At 49.2% G+C, this 22,874-nt stretch overlaps 1 long non-coding RNA gene and 2 pseudogenes across 1 annotated transcript; 2 read left to right on the plus strand and 1 right to left on the minus strand.

Moving 5' to 3' along the window:
* Positions 1 to 211: 211 nt before the first annotated feature.
* Positions 212 to 6,603, minus strand: LOC122125530 (annotated as a pseudogene).
* Positions 6,604 to 11,665: 5,062 nt separating this feature from the next.
* LOC122125531 lies at positions 11,666 to 14,566 on the plus strand (annotated as a pseudogene).
* A 239-nt stretch (positions 14,567 to 14,805) lies between these two features.
* LOC122125494 lies at positions 14,806 to 21,202 on the plus strand. The gene is made up of 4 exons (XR_006150763.1): positions 14,806 to 14,836; positions 15,042 to 15,075; positions 17,200 to 17,204; positions 21,190 to 21,202. It is a non-coding gene; the product is annotated as an uncharacterized LOC122125494 (long non-coding RNA).
* The last annotated feature ends 1,672 nt before the right edge of the window (positions 21,203 to 22,874 follow it).

Consider the following 22,874-nt stretch of genomic DNA (forward strand, 5'->3'; position numbering starts at 1 on the left):
ATCTATCCCTACAGGGCAGGAGTGGCGCCTTCCTCCTGGCTGCTGTCCATCCCACTGTGTGTCCCTCAGCCTTTGGGAGGGGGCCGGGCGCCATCTCCCCAGGTGGCTCATGAAATGTGCATGGGGCCAGGTCTGGGATCAGGCCAAGCACGGGGAGGGCTGTCAGCGACACACTGGCTCCTTGAGGGAGGAGCTCAAGGAGTGCTGAGCTGAGGGTGGACCAGAGGCTGGGCACTGAAGGCCCAAGCACTGGCTCTTCTTCCAGCATCAGGCAAGAGACAGAACTGGAGGAACAGGAATGGGTTGGCTCAGAAGCCCAACCTGGCCCTCTTGCGCCCCTGCCCCGGCCCCACCACCCTCTCCCCATCCACCCGCCTGTCTGGCCACCCAGTCCCTGCCTGGGCTCTGCCACCCTCTGGCCCTCCTGGGCCCCTGACCGGGCACCACCACCCCTCCCACCTGCCACTGCCCACCCACCCCCAGCCCGCACCAGTCAAGGCCTCCTGGGCAAAGTACTTGATGCCCACATCCTGGTCTTGGGTCAGCTTATCCAGGACCGGCTTGACCTCACTCTGCAGGTTGCTGGAAGCAGAGGGGTAAGGGCTGGAGCATGAAGCAGATGGGTGCCCACAGCTGGGAACTCAGTTCAGGCCTGGCCACCCCCTTGCATCTCCAGACGACTAGCAATACTGAGCCACTTCTCACCTTAGCTTCCCTTCACACCCCCTCCCCATAAGGCTCGCCACCATCACTGCCGACTCCTCAGTCTACAGTGAAGCTGACACTGGGAGGAAGCAGCAGGGAGCGGTGGCAGCTGAACACAGTGGTGCACATCTGGAATCCCAGCTACTGAGGAAGCCCTAGCAATAGCTGGGCGTGGTGGCACCCGTTATCCTAGTGGTGTGAGCAGCATGCACAGACCAGGCAGCCTGGGCCACACATGTGCTCTGTGAAATATAACAAAGGCAAAAAGCGCTGGGGGCATGACTCAAGTGGCAGATTGCTTGCCTAGCGAGGTCAACCCTCAGTATTACCACAAAGGAAGAAACAGTGTAGCTGGAGAGGAGCATAAGAACAGCAAGTCCCAGTGCACCTGTTGTGGAGGATGGGCCCGATCTTCTGCATGGACTTGGCGACATTGAAGTGGACGTTGCCAACAGGGTCCCCTGCCATGCGCATGACAGTGGGCAACATGTGCTTGGTGGTGATGTCCTGCCCGCACACCTCTGACAGAACCTGGCCAAGCATGGGCACACAATCAGTACAGTCAGCGCCTGGCACCTGGGCCCAGGTGTCAAGCCTACGCCAACCCTCACTGGCATCTAAACGGAGCGCATAACTGACATCATCTCCCCTCAGTTATGATTTACAACGAGCTCAACTCTGAACACGCAGCCAACGGTGTGTCTCACACCAGCTCACCCACGCCCAGGCCAAGGGTGCCAGAGGCCTGGAGCCCGCCCAGCTCTAGATCTGTACTGCTGGCCCTGGCCCTCGGCCTCTCCACTCCCAAGCTTGTTGTCACGGCAGGGCCGTGCGTGCCCCTTCTATGGCAAGCCGGCTCTTGGGTGCAGGTGTGGTGTGGGCCGCACTCACGTTTATGCAGGAGAGGGTGGTCATGGGATGCACGTAGTTGGGGTCTCCAGACATGGCCAGCACCTTGGGGATGATGGTGGCATGTGCCCACTCCTTCCCGAACTTCTCCACCAGCATATTGAGGTTGCTGGTGGCTGCCTCACAGATGGCATAGACTGCAAGGGGGACAAGAAGGCCATGGGGGAGTTTTAGAGTGGGTCATGGCTCAGCACCAGCCTTAGCCAGGGTTCCAACACTGGGAGGCAGGGCACAGACAGAACAGTGGCGTGGCCCCGCCCACTGGCTGACAGCTCCCTGTGGCAGGACTCACCATGGTCCACCAGCCATGCCATGCACAATGAGTTGAGTTTCTCATCAAAGAATTCCACTCCCTGCCAGAGGAGAGAGGTGGTGAGGGCTCCGAGGGTGAGGGAGGCTGGCCTGCCTCCTCTCTCCTCCCCGCCCTACCTGGCATGCCCTGGATCATGCACCAGCTGCCCAGCCAGCAGGGGCATGTACTCGATTATGGCCAGCCGCATCTGCCACTTGGTGTCCTTGGCTAGCTCCACAATGGCTTGCAGCAGCGACTGGGACAGCTGCCATATTCCGATCACCTAGATCACACAGTCCAAGTTGGAGATGATGTTCAGCCGCACCTCCAGGCACTGCAGAGGATGGGGCTCCAGTGATGCCTGGCCCAAGGCGGCCTGGAATGGGGGGAGGGGAGTGCCACCCCACAGCAACACCCTACAGACCTTCCATCTCCCCAGGGCCACTGCCCTAACTCCAACCTGGCCCCAGGGACACAGTGACAAGGCCACATACAGAGCCACACTTGACATTAAGTGATGGAGGCTTGGGCATCATATGACACCTGCAGTCATTCTGAGAGAATGACTCATGAGGAAAAATAACACAGTGGGAGAAGAAAGGTGAGCCCCAACTCCACCCAGGACAGCTGTGTCAGGACCCAGTTGAGGCTTGAGCCAGAAGGGAGGAGTCATGACACTTGGCCCACCAGTACTGAGACTTGCGCCTTTCATTCCTGTCACCTCAACTCCCTCCACTGACATGAACCCCCACCAGAGCACAGCCCCGCCTCCAGGGCAAGCCTCATCCATGCCATGCCCCCACTATCCAGCAGGGCCGGGGCAAACACAGCAGGTGCTCCATGACAGAAAGAGTTTGAACTGCTTCTGGCTCCCAGATTGTGAGCTCTGTTCAACCCCACACGTGCATGCTTACCCATCACACATAGACTCATCACTCAGCTCAGCAGCCCCGCTGGACTCCAGGATAGCCATCAATCACCTGGGCAGGGGGCTGGGGGAGGGGAGACTCACCTAGTCCTTCAGCTGGGCCAGGAAGAGGAGCAGGAGTTGCTCGATGGAGTTGTCTTTGCCCAGGGTGGGAGAAAGGCACATGATGATGGAGGCCAGGGTGGACTTCACATATTGGTTGGCATCTGACACCAGTTCCTGGGAGGGACAAGAGAGGGAGGCCCCAGGAGACCTTCCTCAGCCCTCCTCTGTACATGATTGGCAGGGGGCTAGGGGCAAGCTGTAGGGGTCCCTGCCTCCATCTCCTTGGCTGCAGCCTGTGACCCAGGTGCCTGGGGTGTTTCCACAGCCTGTTCTGTGCCCTCTTTCATGCCCGGCTGACTCCCTCCGACAAACCAGTTACCTTGGTGCACAGCATGATCTGGATCATGATCATGTTCTTTTGACAGTCTGTGGAGAGGTTCTCGCAGAGCTCTGTGGGCTGGGGTGGGGGATGAGATGGTGCCAGCTGCACCTCCACCGTTCTGCGCTCCCCTCCTCCTCGCATGGAAAACAGGCACCCACCTTTCACCTTTTGGGAAGCCATGGCCCTCACCTTGGCCTCGCAGTACTTCATCAGGTTCTGGAAGGCAGGCACCAGGTCTGTCTTGGTAATCTCAGACCCCACTGCTTTCTGGAGCTGGAAACCCAGAACCAGCGAGAAGGGGTGAGTGTGGATCCCAAGGGGTTCTGGTAGCCTCTCTCAGCTATTGAGGCCAAAATCTAGGCAGAAGTGGTGCAGAGGTATGGAGACGGGGCAGGCTACTCTCCCCAGAGCCAGGCCGCGTCCCCAGCAGCGTGCGCCAAAACCACAGACCTTAGTTCACATTATCCCAAGTGGGGCTTTCTGTGACCGGATCCAAAAACATGCCAGCGATGCACAGTCTCCCCCTTTTACATTTCTACTAAAATATAGTGGGCTGAGTCACTAAATGGGCAGGGGAGCTAAGGAGAGACTTCTCAGGAAAGGGAGGAATGGCAAAGAAACACAAAGAAATGCTTATCATCCCTGGGCATGAAGGAAGTACAAATCAAAACAACCCTGAGAGTTCATCTTATCCTAGTTAGATTGGCCAGCAGTGTGAATTGGAACAAATGCTGGCAGGGATGTGGAGAAAAGGAGCCCTACTGTGCAGCTGGTGGGAATGTGAACTAGTGCAGCCACTCAGCACAGCAGTCTGCAGGTTCCTCCAAATACTAAACACAAACCTTTCCTGAACATCTACGCTGAGCGCCATGACAAGGACACCTGCACACCCATGTTCACTGCCACACTATTCACAATAGCCAAGATATAGAAACAGCCCAGATACCCCACAGTAAATGAGTGGACCCACAAATGTGGACAATGGAACTTTACCCAGCCATTAGAAAGAATAAAATAATGTCATTAGCAGGGAAATGGAGGGAACTAGAACAAATCATGTGAAATGAGGTAAGTCAAGATTGGAGATTAACAGTGCACGTTCTCTCTGATATAAGGAAGTTAGATCTAAAATGCACTGGGATATGACAAATGCCACAGGATTCCAGAGACTCACACACAGTGAGACCAAAGAATAGTCTTAGGAGAGAATCACAAAGGCCCAATGCCTAAACGTCTCTTCATATTCAAATAAAATATTACACATACTGAAACAAATCCCAAGATGTGGGAACAAAATACATACATATATATATATTGGTTTTAGCTTTTGATACTTCTGTTTTCTTTATCTGATAAACAGTGTGATCTCATGTTATCTTTAGGAGGGTCCAAGAGGGAAAAAGTTTGGAAATAAAAACTGCAGCTATGGAGCTGACTAGACTCTGATGAAAGTAAACTACACAACTTGAGGGTGGAGATGGGAGGGAGGGGCTAGGAGGGAATGAGAGAACAGCAGACACTCACTGTACAAAAAGGAAATGTCCTCATTACCTGACTCATGCATGCCATTGTAATCCCTCTATACATCCCCTCTATAATAACAGTATACATGTATAAAATGGACTGTGCACACCAGCTCACACTTACAATCTAGCTAGCTATACAGGAAGCAGAGTTAGGAGAATTGGAATCCAAGGTCAGCCCAGGCAAAAGCTTGAGATCCTAGCTGAAAAATAAATCCAAAGTGTGGGGTGTGCCTCAAGAAGGGGGCACCTGCCCAGCGAGCACAAGGCTCCAGTTCAGAGCCCCATTCTGCCAGTATGAACACGTGTCTGGATGAAGGTGTGCCTAGTGACTCTGCATTTTCTTGAGACTGGTTGCCAGAGATGTCTTACGCTTGCTCCTGACCACCACTTGCTCCTGATCACCACCAGAGCCAATGGGTCCACAGTAAGGACACACACAAAGGCAGCCCTCGTAGTTCCTCATGCTCTTTTACCAGTGTAACTGGTATGGAGTGCTGGTGGGAAGCCCTGTTTCTACCTCAGCTCCTTGTCTGTCTGCAACTTGCACTTCTGGACAGGACAAGAGCTGTCTTCCTCGCTTGGAGCCCAGGTCAGAGAGCTTGCCTTCCTGTCTTTCCTAGGCCCTGCCATGTGCAAAGTGGGGCGAGCTTCCCAGCATGAACATGCACCCCGCAAGGGGTGGGGCCAGCGGGGCTGCACGCAAGTCGGTCTAACCTGACCATGCCAAGATCCAGCCCTGGCTTCTCTACCCACGGATGTCAGGGTGCCCGCTCCATGCAGGACAGACACCTGTCCCTCTTCCCTTCAGCCTTGGCCCTGCCTGTGCACTGCAGGCCTCATGCATCTCAGTGAACTTGTTGGTCACCATGTAGCAGACGCGCCAGGACTTGTCCTAAGCCTCCTGGCTCAGTATGGGCATCACCAGGGCCTCCAGGTCCTCCTGGGCCAGGAGCTGGGAGATGTTCACACATGCCTCAACTGCCAGAAGCTGCACGGAGTCCTGGGGAGCAGAAGGGGTGCTGAGTGCCCACGGGGCACACGGGCCGAGGGCCCAAGGGGGGGTGAGGGGTGGGGAATGGGGCAGGGACCCACCTGCTCATCAGAGGCTAGATTGGAGAACATGGGGATGATCTCACTCTTGACATTGTCCAGCTCCAGGACCTTGGCCAATTCCTCAAGCCTGAAGATCTCTCAGCAAGTGTAGTGCAGTTAAGGAAGAAAACCTGAAGCTAAAATCAGAAGACCACCTTTTTGGACAATATATAGAAAACCTCATGTCTGCTTCTAGTGTTTTCCAAACAACTGACATGAAAAGCAGAAGAAAGTAAGGGACTGAGTTCCCTTCTCATTTATGGAATTGCTGCTTCTCTCTCCCTCTGTCTCTCCCCCCTTCTTTCTCTCCATTCTTCCCCCACCCTCCTACTCTCCCCCCTTTAAACTAGGGAAGATTCCAAATGTTACAGTTCCTTTATTTGTGGCTTCATTGAATGTTTATGAAAATAATTTCAAATCTAGGCAAAATTAACTACTTAACAGAAGACTTCCATGAGTCTGTGTATTATGTTAGTCTAAGAAAATGTGCAGATGTGTTGTAGAGACTTTATAATTAGAATTGCATATATTTATGAAACTTGAAAATGAATGTTTTATTGAATTTGCTTTGATATATAGGCTTAGTCTTTTATTACATGCTTACTTAGTAAGATATATAAGAAAATAATCATGTTGTGAAAATGTGACCAAAATCATGTACTGAATGCACAGCTTTATGTATGTACCTGTTCACGATTGTGTGCCTCCCCTCCATCTGCCTCATCCTCCGCATTTACCTTCTCCTAAGTCAAGATAGTTTCACATTTGTAAAAGTACTTTGAGTAGTAATCAACTGACAGTCATCTGATCTGTAAGTCCTGAAGTTAACCAAAACCTTGCCTAAAGTTTGTCAGTTGTACTTTCTAATAATAAGGTAGGACTGATGGTTTCTCTTTAATCATTTGAAAACAGATTTGGGCTATAAAGAGGATTTTAAGTTGAAACTAAATTATCATATTGAGATCTGTTTAAAAACAAAGAACCAACTTGCTTTTGCCCCAAATAACCCACTTGCTATCTGAAAAGATAAGAATTTTGGTAATGGGCTGTGAAGGTGGTTCAGTGGTAGAGTGCTTGCCTTGCATGTATGAAGCCCTGGGTTTGATTCCTGAGCACCACATAAGCAAAAAGAAAAAAACCGGAAGTGGCGCTATGGCTCAAGTTGTAGAGTGCTAGCCTTGAGCTGAAGAGCTGAGGGACAGTGCCCAGGCCTAGAGTTCAGGCCCCACAACTGGACTCCCTCCCCCTAAAATTTTTTTTTGGTTATGTATTGATTAGAAGTAGAAAGTCTGGGAGGAATACATAGAAATAGGTAAAAAAAAAATGTGATAAAAGTAGCAACCAACTCCAAATGTTTTCACTCCCAATTTGTATTGTCTCTGACACAGAACAGATCTTCCAGGATATATATATATATATATATATATATATATATATATATATAAATAAATATGTGAATATGGGTTAAGTGTGACTGATCTTACAGTACACCACATGCTATGCTCTTCCAGCTCTAGGGTTTGGTAGCAAGATTTATTTGTTGTACCCAGTAAATTAGCTGTTATGAAATTCCTTGAAGAGTGTTCTAGTATAGAATCATGAATGAGAGAATTTTATATGTATAATAATTGGTAAGCTCAGTATTTTTTAATTTTTTTATTGTAAAGATACTATACAGAGGGTTACAGTTACATGAGCAACGTAATGAGTCCACTTCCTATTGAGTATTGTTTCCCCCTCCATTGTTTTCCCCCTACCATCCCTTCCCTCCCCACCTTCCCTGATGTTCTTTTTTTTAAAATTGTGGTTAAGTGATTACATAATTTCCCAAATTTCACAGTATTGTGGAATAATGATGCTTGTTTAAAGTCATAAGTTCATTCTAACTTTTCTGGGGCAAATTGTCTATCACAGCCTATAACATATAATGGTGTACACTATACACCATACATGTGATCAGCATCATGGGAAGCTCAGTATTTTTATCTCACTCTGTAAATTTAACTAATTGATTGGTAGAATTTTAGTCATTCTCATAACAATTTCTAAAAATTTAGTTCATAGATTCCATTTGATAAAGGAATCACTATCAGAGGTAATATTAAGATATTATACTAGGAAAGGAGATCCACTAATATAGCTTATGGTTATTAGATTTGAACTACTTTAATCATGGGATAATCTTATGTGCTAGTATAAGATTTCATAAATGACTTTAACTATATGAAGATGTAATTGTCATACTGCAAACATCCCTTTTGCATCCCTTTTGTCACCTAATTTTACAAATATTTAAAATTGTGTTGCATTTCTGTTTTGCTGTTTAAGAAAAAGGTGTTTCACACACACACAAAAAGAAGATGTAGCCTATTTCCATCACAAAGTACGACTAGGCCAGGAACAAGAAGGAAATCCTGTCATTTCCTGCCACATGTGTAGAACTACAGATCGCTGTGGAAAATGCAAGAAGTCAGACACAGAAAGGCAAATGCATGTTCTTGAAACAGACAAGAACAGGGCAGAGGAATTGTCAGGAAGACCAGAAGGGTCCAGGTGAGGAATGGAGTCACATGCAATGAGGTAGACCAGACACCCAGGGTGAGGAGTCACTGCTGATCCTCTCCTGAGCACAATGACAAATTTCTGCTTCAAAATCACCACTGCTAACGATGAAAATGAGTAGGGAATTAGAGAATGAAGCTACCTCCTCAGAAACAACCAGGCATGAAAAGAGATCACCCTGCTTTCAGGAATATGCATGAAATGCTTACTCTAATCTCCAAATGGGTTCTCTAGGGATGAAAACATGTTTAGAAATAAATGGCCATTATTGCCATAGAAATTCCTGCACAGAAATGTCTCATTCTATTTTCTTTCTTTCTTTCTTTTGTGCCAGTCCAGCGGTTTGAATTCTGGGCCTGGATGCTGTTCCTGAGCTTTCTTTTTCCAGGCTGGCACTCTACCACCAGAGAGTGGAGATAAGAATTGGAGATAAGAATCTCATGCGATAAACAAGTTTACACTCCCATCAACAATGAAGTAAGGTTCCCTTCTGTCCACATCCCCTCCAGCATCTGTTGTTATTAGAGTTCTTGATTTTTGCCATTCTAACTGGGGTGAGGTGGTATCTCAATGTTGTTTTGATTTGCATTTCTTTTATGACTAGGGAGGTTGAGCATTTCTTCATGTGTTTATTGGCCATTCTTCTTTCCTCTTCAGAGAAGTTTCTCTTTAAGTCTTTAGCTCACTTACTTATTGGGCATTTGTTTCTTTGAAGATTTGTTGTTGGGGATTTAATTTTTTGAATTCCAGGTATATTTTAGATTTGAGACCCTTGTCTGTTGTATAGCTAGTGAAGATCTTCTCCCAATCTGTGGGCTTTCTATTGATCTTGCTAGCTATGTCCTTTGCCATGCAGAAGCTCTGCAACTTTATGCAATCCCATTTGTCCAACCTTTCTTTGATTTGTTGTGTTTCTGGATCTCTATTAAGAAAATTTCTGCCTGTGCTAAGGAGATCGAGGGTTTCTTCTATTCCATACTGTAATATTTTCAGAGTATCTGCTTTGTCTCCGAGGTCTTTGATTCATTTGGAGTTGATTCTGGTGCAGAGTGATATATAAGGATCTAGCTTTAGTTTTCTACAAGTAGTTAACCAATTTTGCTAACACCATTTACTGAAGAGGCTGTCGTTCTTTCATTCTATGTTTTTTGCTCCCTTATCGAAGATTAGATGGCTGTAGGTCTGTAGGTTCATTTCTGGGTTTACAATTCTATTCCATTGGTCCTGAGGTCTGTTCTTGTGCCAATACCAAGCTGTTTTGATTACTATGGCTTTGTAGTAGGGTTTGTAATTTGGCATTGTTATTCCTTCAGCACTGTTCTTTCTGTTGAGGATTGCTTTTGCTATTTGGGGTCTTTTATTGTTCCATATGAATTTTTGGATTGCCTCTTCTATTTCCTTGAAGAATGAGGTTGGAATATTGATAAGTATCACATTGAATTTGTAGATAGGCTTGGGAAGTATTGCCATTTTCCAATTCAGGACCATGGGAATTTTTGCCACTTTCTAAGTTCTGTTTTGATTTCCTTTTTCAAGTTTTTAAAGTTTTCATCATAGAGGTCCTTCACTTCTTTGGTTAAGTTAATTCCTAGGTAATTTTTTTTTTGTGGGGCTATTACGAATGGAGTTGCTTTCCTTATTTTAGCCACACTTTTCTCATTGTTAGCATACAGGAAAACTGTTGATTTTTGAGGGTTAATTTTATACCCTGTTGCTTTGCCAAAGTTTTGAATAAGCTTGAGTAATTTGGGAGTGGAGTCTGTGGGATTCTTTAAATACAAGATCATGTCATCTGCAAAGAGGGAGAGTTTTATTTCTCTTTTCCCTATTTGGATCCCCTTTATGCATCTTGTCTTATTGCTGTATCTAGGCATTCTAATACTAGATTGAAGAGCAGTGGAGAGAGTGGACATCCTTGTCTCGTTCCTGAGTTTAGAGGAAATGGCTTTAGTTTTTCACCATTAAGTACAATGCTGGCTGTTGGTTTGTCATATACAGCCTTTATTGTATTGAGGAAGGTTCCATGGATTCCTAATTTTTCCAGAACCCTTATCATAAAGTGGTGTTGGATCTTGTCAAATGCTTTTTCTGCATCTATTGAGAAAACCATGTGGTTCTTATCCTTGCTCTTGTTGATATGATGAATTATATTAATTGATTTGCGTATATTGAACCAGCTTTGCATCCCTGAAATGAATCCTGTTTGATCGTGGTGTATGATTTTTTGGATGAATTGTTAAAGTTGATTGGCCAAACTTTTGTCTAGAAATTTTGCATCAATGTTCATCAAAGAAATGGGTCTATAGTTCTCTTTCTTTGATGAGTCCCTGCCTGGTTTTGGGATGAAGGTTATGATGGCTTCATAGAATGAGTTCAGTAGTGAACTTTCTCTTTCAATTTCATTGAAGAGTTGGAGGAGTATTGGTGTGAGCTCTGCTTTGAAGGTCTTGTAGAATTCCACTGTAAAACCATCTGGTCCTGGACTTTTCTTAGATGGGAGGACTCTTACTGCTGTTTCTATTTCAATACTTGATATGGCCCTGTTAAGAAGGTTTAACTCATCTTGGTTTAGTTTCGGCAGGACATTTTCTTTTGTACAGTGAGTGCCTGCTGTTCTCTCATTCCCTCCCAGCCCCTCCCTCCCTTCTCCACCCATGAGTTGTGCAGTTCACTTTCATCAATGTCCAGTGAGCTCCATGGATGCACTTTTTTCCATCCCTTTTCCCTCCTTGGACCCTCCCAAAGATAACATGAGAACAGACTGTTTATCAGATAAAGAACACAGAAGTATCAAAAGCTAAAACCAAAACATATATATGTATTTTGTTTCCACATCTTGGGATTTGTTTCTGTACGTGTAATATTTTATATGAATATGAAGAGATGCTTAGGCATTGGGCCTTTGTGATTCTCTCCTAAGACTATTCTCCTTTGGTCTCACTGTGTGTGAGTCTCTGGAATCTTGTGGCATTTGTCATATCCCAGTACATTTTAGATCTAACTTCCTTATATCAGAGAACGTGCACCGTTAATCTCCAATCTTGACTTACCTCACTTCGCATGATTTGTTCTAGTTCCATCCATTTCCCTGCTAATGACATTATTTTATTCTTTCTAATGGCTGGGTAAAGTTCCATTGTCCACATTTGTGGGTCCACTCATCTACTGTGGGGCAACTGGGCTGTTTCTGTATCTTGGCTATTGTGAGTAGTGTGGCAGTGAACATGGGTGTGCAGGTGTCCTTGTCATGATGCTCAGTGTAGATGCCCAGGAATGGGTGGGAGGGAAGGTCTGTGTTTAGTATTTGGAGGAACCTGCAGACTGCTGTGCTGAGTGGCTGCACTAGTTCACATTCCCACCAGCAGCTCAGTAGGGCTTCTTTTCTCCACATCCCTTCCAGCATTTGTTCCAATTCACAATGCTGGCCAATCTAACTGGATTAAGATGGAATCTCAGGGTTGTTGTGATTTGTACTTCCTTCATGCCCAGGAATGATGAGCATAACCTCCTGTGCTTCTTTGCCATTCTTCCCTCTTCTGAGAAGTCTCTCCTTAGCTCCCCTGCCCATTTAGTGACTCAGCCCACTATATGTTAGTAGAAATGTAAAAGCGGGAGACTGTGCATCGCTGGCATGTTTTTGGATCTGGTCACAGAAAGCCCCACTTGGGACAATGTGAACTAAGGTCTGTGGTTTTGGCACATGCTGTTGGGGATGTCTCCTGGCTCTGGGGAGAGCAGCCTGCCTAGTCTCCACACCTCTGCACCGCTTCTGCCTGGATTTTGGCCTCAATAGCTGAGAGAGTCTTCCAGACCCCTTTCGCTCCATACACCCTGCCTCTCCCTGGTTCCAAGTTTACAGCTCCAGAAAGCAATGGGGCCTGAGATCACCAAGACAGACCTGGTGCCTGCCTTCTAGAACCTGATGAAGGACTGTGAGGCCAAGGTGAGGGCCGCGGCCTCCCACAAGGTGAAAGGTGTGTGCCCGTGGCCCATGCCTGAGGAGGGGGGCTCAGGTTGGAGGTGCAGCCGGCACCATCTCATCCCCCACCCTGTCCCGCAGAGTTCTGCGAGAACCTCTCTGTAGATTGTTGGGAGAACTTGATCATGACCCAGATCTTGCTGTGCGTCAAGGTAACTGGATTGAGGGAGGGAGTCAGCTGGGCATTAAAGAGGGCACAGAACAGGCTGTGGAAACGGACCAGGCACTTGGGTCACAGGCTTCAGCCAAAGAGATGGAGACAGGACCCCTGCAGCCCGCCCCCATGCCCCCTGCCAATCATGTGCAGAGGAGGCTGAGGCTGGTCCCCCAGGGCCTCCCTCTCCTCTCCCTCCCAGGAACTGGTGTCAGATGCCAACCAGCACGTGAAGTCTGCCCTGGCCTCTGTCATCATCGGCCTCTCTCCCCTTCTGGGCAAAGACAACACCATTGATCACCTCCTGCCACTCTTCCTGGCCCAGCTGAGGGACAGGTGAGTATTCCCTCCCCGAGTCCCCCACCCAGGTGATCGATTGCCATCGCAGAGTCCAGCAGGTATCGCCAGGGCCAGTTTGGGGCTGGGGCAGTGACCTTGGGGAGATGGCAGGTCTGTAGGGTGTTGCTGTGGGGTGGCACACCCCTCCCCCCATTCTGGGCCTCCTTGGGCCAGGCATCACTGGAGCCCCATCCTCTGCAGTGCCCAGAGGTGCAGCTGAACATCATCTCCAACCTGGACTATGTGAAGATTTTCGCCATCTGGCAGCTGTCCCAGTCGCTTCTGCCAGCCATCGTGGATTTAGCCGAGGACGCCAAGTGGTGCCTGTGGTTGGCCATCATTGAGTACATGCCCCTGCTGGCTAGGTAGCTGGTGCATGATCCAGGGCATGCCAGGTAGGGCGGGGAGGGGAGAGGAGGCTGGCCAGCCTCCCTCACCCTCAGAGCCCTCACCACCTCTCTCCTCTGGCAGGGAATAGAATTCTTTGATGAGAAACTCAACTCATTGTGCATGGCATGGCTGGTGGACCATGGTGAGTCCTGCCACAAGGAGCTGGCAGCCAGTGGGCGGGGCCTCGCCACTGTTCTGTCTGTGTAGTGCCGACTGCTGTTGGAACCTTGTGGGAGGCTGGCGCTGAGCCCTGACCCACTCTAAAACTCCCCCATGGCCTTCCTGTCCCCCTTGCAGTCTATGCCATCTATGAGGCAGCCACCAGAAACCTCAAGAAGCTGGTGGAGAAGTTCGGGAAGAAGTGGGCACATACCACCATCATCCTCAAGGTGCTGGCCATGTCCGGATACCCCAAATATCTGCATCTTATGACCACCCACTTCTGCATAAACGTGAGTGTGGCCCGCGCCCCAACTGCGCCGAGGAGCCGGATTGGCAGGGGAGAGGCACCCACAGCCAAGCTGTGACACCAAGTTTGGGAGTGGAGAGGCCGGAGGCCAGGGCCAGTGGTACACATCTGGAGCTGGGCGGACTCCAGGCCTCTGGCACCCTTGGCCTGGGTGTGGGTGACCTTGTGTGAGGCACACTGTTGGCTGTGTGTTCAGAGTTGATCTCATTGTAAATCGTAGTCGCGGGGAGGTGGTGTCAGTTGTGTGTGCCTTTTGGATGCTGGTGAGGGTTCTCGCCGCCTTGACACCCAGGCCCATGTGCCAGGCACTGACTGTACTGATCGTGTGCCTGTGCTTGGCCAGGTTCTGTCAGAGGTGTGCAGGCAGGACATCATCACCAAGCACATGCTGGCCACCGTTGTGGGAATAGCAAGGGACCCTGACACCAAAGTCTGCTTCAATGTGGCCAAGTCCCTGCAGAAGATGGGGCCCATCGCTGTTCTTATACTCCTCTCCAGCTACACTGTTTCTTCCTTTGTGGTGATACTGAGGGTTGACCTCGCTAGGCAAGCATTCTGCCACATGAGCCATGCCCCCAGTGCTTTTTTGCCTTTGTTATATTTCACAGAATGCATGTGTAGGCCCAGGCTGCCTGGTCTGTGCATGCTGCTCATACCGCTAGGATAACAGGTGCCACCACGCCCAGCTATTGCTAGGGCTTCCTCAGTGGCTGGGATTCCAGATGTGCACCAGTGTGTTCAGCTGCCACTGCTCCCTGCTGTTTCCTCCCAGTGTCAGCTTCACTGTAGACTGAGGAGTCAGCAGTGGCAGTGGCGAGCCTTCTGGGGAGGGGGGTGTGAAGGGAAGGTAGGTGATGGGTGGCTCAGCATCGCTAGCCATCTGGAGATGCAAGTTGTAATTCAGCAGGGATTGGCTAGGCCTGAGCTGAGTTCAAAGCTGTGGGCCCCATCAGCTTCATGCTCCAGCCCTTTCCCCTCTGCTTCCAGCACCCTGCAGAGCGAGGTCAAGCCGGTCCTGGAGAAGCTGACCCAGGACCAGGACTTTGCCCAGGAGGCCCTGACTGGTGCGGGCTGGGGGTGGGCGGGGAGTGACAGGTGGGAGAGGTGGTGGTGCCCGGGCAGGGGCCCAGGAGTGCCAGAGGGTGGCAGTGCCCAGGCAGGGGCTGGGGACCAGAGAGGCAGGTGGATGGGGAGAGGGTGGTGGGGCCTTGGCAGGGACACAAGAGGACGAGGCTGGGCTTCTGAGCCGGCCCATTCCTGTTCCTCCAGTTCTGTCTCTTGCCTGATGCTGGAAGAAGAGCCAGTGCTTGGGCCTTCAGTGCCTGGCCTCCGGCCAACCCTCTGCTCAACCCTCCCTGAGCTCCCCCCTCAAGGAGACAGTGAGTCCCTGACAGCCCTCCCTGTGCATGGCCTGATCCCAGACCTGGCCCCACTCACGTTCCTTGAGCCCACTGGGGAGACGGCGCCCGGCTCCCTCCCAAAGGCTGAGGGACACACAGTGGGATGGACAGCAGCCAGGAGGAAGGTGCCACTCCTGCCCTGTAGGGAGAGATGAGAGCATCTGGGTCACTGCCTCTTGTTGCTGAGATGGGGACCCCATCCATACTTCCCTCCCACCGCCCTCCCCTTCCCTCCCCCAACCCCCCACCACGGTGGTTTATTTGTGTCTACTGTACTGTTTATATTTTATTCCCCTTTTCCTTCTTTTTACAAAGAAATAAAGGTATAGAAACAGTTGGCCCTCAGGTCTTAGTGGGGGTTGGGGAGAGTGTCCTGGGGACTTGGTCTCTGCCCTTTTCTGTGAGGAGACTTAGTCTTAAACACTCACACTGAGTGTCCTGACCCCTAGGCATGCTGCCTGCTGTGGCAGAGCTGGCCAAAGACCCAGGCTGCCTGCAAAGTGCCTACTGTTCACATCCTCCTACTATTCACATCCTCCTACTGCTCAAGTCCTCTGACTATTCACTGAGCCACACCCGGGCCCTGGGAAAATCATCTATGTTTTTTGATGAGCTCATAGCATTGTCTCAAAACCTGGGTTTCCCACTGGGTACTGCAAGCATGCCCAAGGCCCCTGTGGTAGAGGACATCAGTGTGAGTCTCCTTTACAGCTTTATATCTTTTTTGTTTTTGGTTACCCATGTGGATTGTGGATTGAACTATGTTCCTGGCTGCTGTGCCTCAGCTCGTCAGCTGAGGGCGAGCACTCTACCACCTGAGCCACAGCCTCACTTCTGGTTTTCTGGTGGTTTATTGGAGATAAGAGTCTCATGGACTTTCCTGCCCTGGCTGGTTTTGATCCATGATCCTCATATCTCAGCCTTCTGAGTAGCGAGGATGACAGGAGTGAGCCACCGGCACCTGTCTAGGTTTGTGTCTTTTAAAGTCTGGATTCTACCTGAGAAAAACATATTTACATTTCTTGTCTGGGTTGTTTTCCTTCCCAAGATGTATGATGAATTCCAGTTCCATCCATTTTCCTGCAAGTGCCAGGCTTTGGAAAGTTGTTTTTTAGCAGAACAGACAAATATACGAGATAGAAAGGAGTAGATGGCAATAGATAGCATATGAAAAATTTGGAGCTATTTGTTAGTGGGGAATTGATATACAACATAAAGCTGGCAGTATTGTCTGGAACTGTATACACCTGCCCGAACTATAAAGCAGTGACCCGGCTCTACCCTGTGCCTCTCAGCCAGGAGGGAGAGCTTGCCCGGCCCAGTTATAAACCAACACTGCAGTGAGATGACACTTCACCAGCCAAACTGAAAACTGAAAGTTCTGGGTGGAAAACTGTCCCAAGCAAATGGGAAGTGACCTGAAAGGGAGCCCCAGTTGCTTGTTCCACGAGAGCAGGGGAGACATCAAACCCAAGTTAGGCTGATGAGATAAAGACCGTCACCCTCTGCTGACTGACAGCGAGCCAGCACACAGATGCCTACTGCTGCCCTGGTTTCATGAACTAGTACTACTGGATGCCATGGACCCGTAAGTCCAGGCCAAGTTAGAATGTTGGCTTAAGACCCTTCTCATCAAGTGATATACTATCGAGCCCAACGTCAGGCATAAGACTTAAGGATCAAACGAAGGAACAAGTTTACAAATTCAAGAATCAAAACCATACCACAACTTTCCAGAAACTCTGGGATGCAGCAAAAGCTCAGGGAATTTACAACTGTGCAGGCCTGGCATGAAAACAGGTGTCTCAAATGCAATCAACGATGAAGCACAATATAAAAGCAAACCCAGAACAGTGGATAGAAATATAATCATAAGGTCTGGGATGGTGGCTCAGTGGTAGAGCACCTGCCTTGCATGCTTCAGGCCCTAGGTTTTATTCCTCAGCACCACAGAAGCAGGAAAGAATAGCCAGAAGTGGTGCTGTAGCTCATGTGGTAGACTGCTAGCCTTGAGCTGAAGAGCTGAGGGACAGTGCCCAGGCCCAGAGTTCAAGTCTCAAAACTGGAAAAAAAGAGAAGGCACACTTTGGGTAAGAAACTTGGAGACACATGGCTTACACACCGCTGAGGTTGTTTACAGACAGTCATCTAGCTTTGAGACTCAGTGTCTCCTGCCGGCCTACATGGATCCAGGAGAGGTAAGTGACTGCACCACTCCCCTGCCCTCTGGAGAAGCACCCACATGAAAGTGAAAAGTGTCTTGATAATTGTCACACGGGGGAAAAGAAAAAGTTTACTGAGAACTTGGTCTGCCACCCCAGGTGAAGGGAAAATCATCGCTCCCGCGGGAGATGACCTCAGGGGCCGCCCTCCTGGACCCCTATCTAAAGAGGCCTCTGCAGCTCTGAAGTGCCCATGTGCATCTCAGAAATGACCCACCCTGCCATGCACATCCTGAGAGAAGAGGCGAGCACTTATGTTCACTGCCACTGGAGAGGCGCAGCCTGCAGGAGAGACCCCAGTTTCCACACTCTGTGTAAGGGATCACCTTAGGAGCAGGGATTCTGGATTGAACCCGGATGCACGACAAAGCTACAGGGAAGGATAGGAATGGGCTATGAGAGTGAAAAGAATTAGGGTTCAGGGCATCCTCCACTCCCAAGCCCTGTGGGTTCCTCATTTCCTCTTCCTCACAGAGTCTGTCCTGGTTTATGACAACTGAGGAGGAATCCTGATTGTCCAGGGGCTGGGGAAGATATGTTCACATCAGCGACTCTAGAATCCCATTTGAACCTAAAATTGCCCCTCTCTGTCTCTGTCATCCACCTCCTCCTTCACCTGCACCATCCCCACCGCAGATCTAGTTCATCTTCCTGGTATTTCTTCTGTGAAATTTCAGCTCCATGTTGAGGAGAGGGTGACACCTGGGACCCACTTGCGCAGCCAGGGTATTGAAGTATAAGTGCATGTGACCCCGGGAATGCGTTACGCATGTTTCAAGTTTCTTTCTTTAGTCAGTCAGAGAACTTGAACTTGGGGCTTGCCCATGTTGTTGGGCCCTTTTTGCTCAAGGCTAGGCCTCTACCACTTTGAGCCACAGGTCTACTTCCGGTTTGCTGTTGCTTAACTGGAGAGAAGAGTCTCACAGACTTTCCTTCTCTGGTCTGGCTTTGAATTGGGAATCCAAGGTCTCAGCCCCTGAGTAGCTAGGATTACAGGCTTGAACCACTAGAGCCTTGCTTGTTTAGAATCTTAGATCTGATCCTACAGTGGTGAAATGCAGCTGCCTTCACCTCAGAACCAGACTCACCTTCCCTTAATGCCATTTCTCCAGGTTCACCCATTTCCCTGAACATGCCATCTTCTTCTTCCTGATGGATGAATAGAATTGGATTTTTCCTAATACATGAGAGACAGTAGGACAGTATTTCCAGTGGTCTGAATGCTGCATGGAGAATGCTGAGTTCCCTTGGCACCATGAAGGCCTCAGTTTCCCAACTCAGAGCCTCTGAATGAGACTCAAGGAACAGAGAGGATGGCAGATGCCCATGTGTCTATGGGGGTGATCCTCTTAGCCCAGACTGTGGTTGATTTTGTGGGTAATTTGTCTCTTCTCTCCCATTATCTATTCCTTTCCTGCATGGGCAACAGGATGAGAGCCACAGACTTGATTCTTAGGCACTTAATTGTAGCCAACTTCCTAAGTCTTCTGTGTAGGGGTGTTCCCCAAACCATGGTGGCTTTGGGCTGGAGAATTTTCTTCAATGATGTGGGGTGCAAAATGGTCTTCTATCTTTACCGAGTAGGCAGAGGGGTGTCCATCATTAGCACTTGCTCCCTGAGCATCTTCCTTGCTGTCAGCATCAGTCAAGGGGACTCCAGGTGGGCAAGGCTGAAGGGGAGAGCCTACAAGCACACTGTCACCACAGTCTACCTCAGCTGGGGGATCTTCCTCCTCCTGAGTATTGTTTTTCTTATGCACATGACCGGAACCAAAGTGCATGACAACATGACGAGCTTAAAGACCTATGGATACTGTTCTTCCATGCTTAACAATCCAGTTGCTGATGTGCTGCACGTGAACATACTCTCGGTGCCTGATGTTCTGTGTCTGGGGCTCATGCTGTGGGCCAGCACCTCCATGCTTTTTGTCCTGTACAGACACAAGCAGAAAATGCAACACATCCCGAGGACTATTTTCTCCACCAGAGCCTCTCTCGAGTCCAGAGCCACCATAAGCATCCTCCTCCTGGTGAGCGCCTTTGTCTCCTTTTATACCATGTCCTGCATCTGTCAGATTTGCTTGTCTGTGATTTACAACCCCAGCCCTGTGCTGTACCTTATAGCGGCATTTGCTATGGGCTGTTTCCCATCCCTCAGCCCTTTCCGGCTCATGAGAGGACACTCCACTCCCTGTAGCCTCCTCTTCACCTGCATAAAGAAGAAGAAAATGGTCCTCCCCTGAGGACCACTAAGCTTGCATCTCTGCTAAAGTTTGCTTGGCCCTTCAACAATCTCCACACCTAGATAAAAGTCATCTGCTGAGTGATAAAGGTGTGCACACCTGTCCACACATGCACATTTGTGTGCTATATATCTGTGTGTGTGTTCATCTGTCTCTATTGTGCTGGCCCACAAAATTATATGAAAGTGGAAATGTGAGATTTTGAAATAATGCTTATTAGGTCATGACAACTCCCTCAGAGAATCTGCCCCATTAATTGGTAGTGGTGTCAAATTCAAGAAAAACTGATTAAACTCACCTAACATGTTTTCCTAATTCTATTTTGAGTCTTTTGATTTTTTTCTTATTTTAATAGTTCCCTATGCAATGAAGCAAATCATTCTTAAAGCCCTTTCTGTTCTGCAGAAGAAAGCAGTTGAAAAGAAAATAGCAGCTGGCAATTGTTTCTAACATATTTATAAGATGATTTCTATGTTGCTTTGTCCCTCCCCCACGGTATAACCATGCTTTCACTGTTTTTGATGTTGGTATAATTTGTGGAGAGGAAGGGAAAAAACAAATCATTTAGGGCTACAGGTGGACCCATTGCAACAATGAGACATACAAATCGTTATGTCCAAAAATGAACTTCACAACTTTGGTGTGGGGTCGAATTGGGTTGGGGGAGGGCAGGTGTATGGGAAGGGATGGGAAGGGGAAACAAAAGGGATGCAACAATGCTTGATAAGAAATGTACTCGTTATCTTGCCCATATAATGGTAACTCTTCTGTAGGGTATTCTCACAATAAAAAAAAAACAAGAAAAGAAAATAGCAGTTGAGTGTTGGTGGTTGATGCCTGTGTTCTGAGTTCCTCAGCACGTGAAATCTAAGGATCACAGTTCAAATCCAGTCTAGGCAGAAAACTCTCTGAGACTCTCATGTCCAATAAATCACTAAAAAACAAAAAAAGATGGAGGTGGTGCTGGTGGTGCTGTGGCTGAAGTGGAAGAGTGCTAGTCTTGAGCAAAACCATCCCAGGGACAGAACAGAGGCCCAGAGTTCAAGCTTCAGGCCTGGCACAAAGAAGGAAAGAGAGAATGAGGGACACAGACACACAGACACACAGAGACAGAGAAGAGAGATGGCAAGCCAGCAAAGAAGAAGGAAGGAAGAAGGGAAGGAAGCAAGGAAGGAAGCAAGGAAAGAAGGAAGGAAGGGAGTCCTGCTGGTGTAACACTGACCACAAACATCAAGGGTCCTGCCTGACAGTTACTCCCTTAGTCTTGTCTGTTCTTATTTCTTCCACATAATTTATTTTCACAACTCTTTATTTTCCTTGGTGGTCTATGTTACATATGTCTAGACTCTCTGCTAATTCAACATTAAGTGTACTTTTGAAAAGCACATTTTTTAATGTAAAGTTGTTTTTACAACATGAAGCCTCCTTGAGAAAGTCCCTTGCTTGTCTATTGTGACATTTCCTGCAGTGATCCTCATGTCCCTTGTTATGAGATCACTTTACCACAGCCTCTGGGGTGCAGGTCAGGGCTGCTGTGCTGAGTGACAGTCAGGGCCCTCCGGTCCTGGGCTCTCCACCACCACCCTTTTCTTCTCAGGAATGAATTGCAGGATGACAGCAAGCCAGAAGTAGCACTAATGCCACGGGGACAGTCACCAGCCCTGAGCACAAAAGCTCAGGGACAGGCCCCAGGCCCTGAGGTCAATTCCTGGGACCAGCACAGAAAAGGAAAGCAAGCAGATGGCAGGCCTGCCTCCATGAGCCATCCAGGGACTATGCCAGGTGCTGAGTGGACTGTGGGCTCTGAGCCAGGTGCCTCCTCCTGATCCTGAAGTTCCCATAGCCACCCCACCACAGAAAGGCTTGAACCACAGGCCCTGTCATCCCTGCACTCCCTCCCCCCACACTGGCTTTAGCCAGATTCCCTCCATGCCCCATGCCCTTAATCCAGCCCAAAGTCATTCTACACAGCACAGGTGTGCTCTTGTCTCTTTGGGGAGCTGTCTGGTGTCATCATTAACCTCATCCACACCTGGTCCTCTCCTGACCCCTGGTGTTCCCATCCTCAGAGATTCTCCCCATCTGAGTCACCTTGGAGAGCGTGGATGTGGACTTAGCATCCTGAACTAGGGACAGCGCGCATCTTCCACCAGCTCCCTGCCTTGTAAGGGAATGCAGGCTTTCCCTGCCCCCACCCACCTTTTCTCAGCACCTGGTCCCCAGGAGCACCCCACCCTCCACCCACCTCACACTCTGTCTTGAGCAAGATCCAAATCCAAGACAAACCACACCCCGCACTTCCCCTCCCCCACAGCGCTCAGCAATGCCCCACATGCTTTTCCTCTTTCTTTCTTTTTTTTTTTTTTTGGTCAGCCCTGGGGCTTGAACTCTGGTCCTAGGCGCTGTCCTTCAGCTCTTCAGCTCAAGGTTAGGCTCTCCACCCACGCACCCCTGCAGTCCGCTGTAAGCACAGCCACTCATCGTCATGCTGACATGCAGCCCTGTCTAGACTCGTTACTTCTGGAGAGTTCACACATTCAGGATGTATATCTCCATTTCTGTCTCCTTTCTTCCTGAGCACCCTCAGTTTTGCGCCACCATCTTGTACAAATCCCTTTCCTGTTCCCTGTGTGCTTGCCACACGGTGGCCGGACCCCTGACTCTTGTTCCCCTGCCGCACACCTGCTGGCCAGAGCTCACAGCCAGCTCCTGCCTTGGCTTCATTCACAGCAGCACGTGGTGACTATGCTCAATATGTAGGAGGGATGAGACATGCTCACCTCTCACGGGTGGGGATGACTTGAAGCTCCTGACAAAGCCTTTCAGGAAAAATGGGTTGTGACACAAAGGTGCTACTCAGCCTGTGAACCGGCTGGTTCACACACCCCCACACCCTGCATCCTTAGCTTGCTTTCTCCGGCCCCACCCCTTGTGCACTTCCTGCTGGTAGAGCAAGTCACACTGTGGTCGCCATCCTCACAAAACCACCAGCCTGATGAATCATCTTCCATTGCAATCAAAACAGCAGACTCCGGAAGGGCCAAGAAAGTCCTTGGGAGGTTTTTGGGGGAAGGGCTCACACCAGGTCAGATCAGGAAGTAACCATTGACTGACGCCTAGCACAGGCACCATCTGACTTCTGTATCTGGGTCACACCCAAGTCCTGGCATGATGGTGGCCACTATTGCACACTGCACACACCTTGCCTTGTTAGGTCCCTGCCAGACTGTATCTACC

This window comes from Dipodomys spectabilis, unplaced genomic scaffold (assembly GCF_019054845.1).
Source record: "Dipodomys spectabilis isolate Male_0828 unplaced genomic scaffold, ASM1905484v1 ptg000266l, whole genome shotgun sequence".
Lineage (NCBI taxonomy): Eukaryota > Metazoa > Chordata > Mammalia > Rodentia > Heteromyidae > Dipodomys > Dipodomys spectabilis.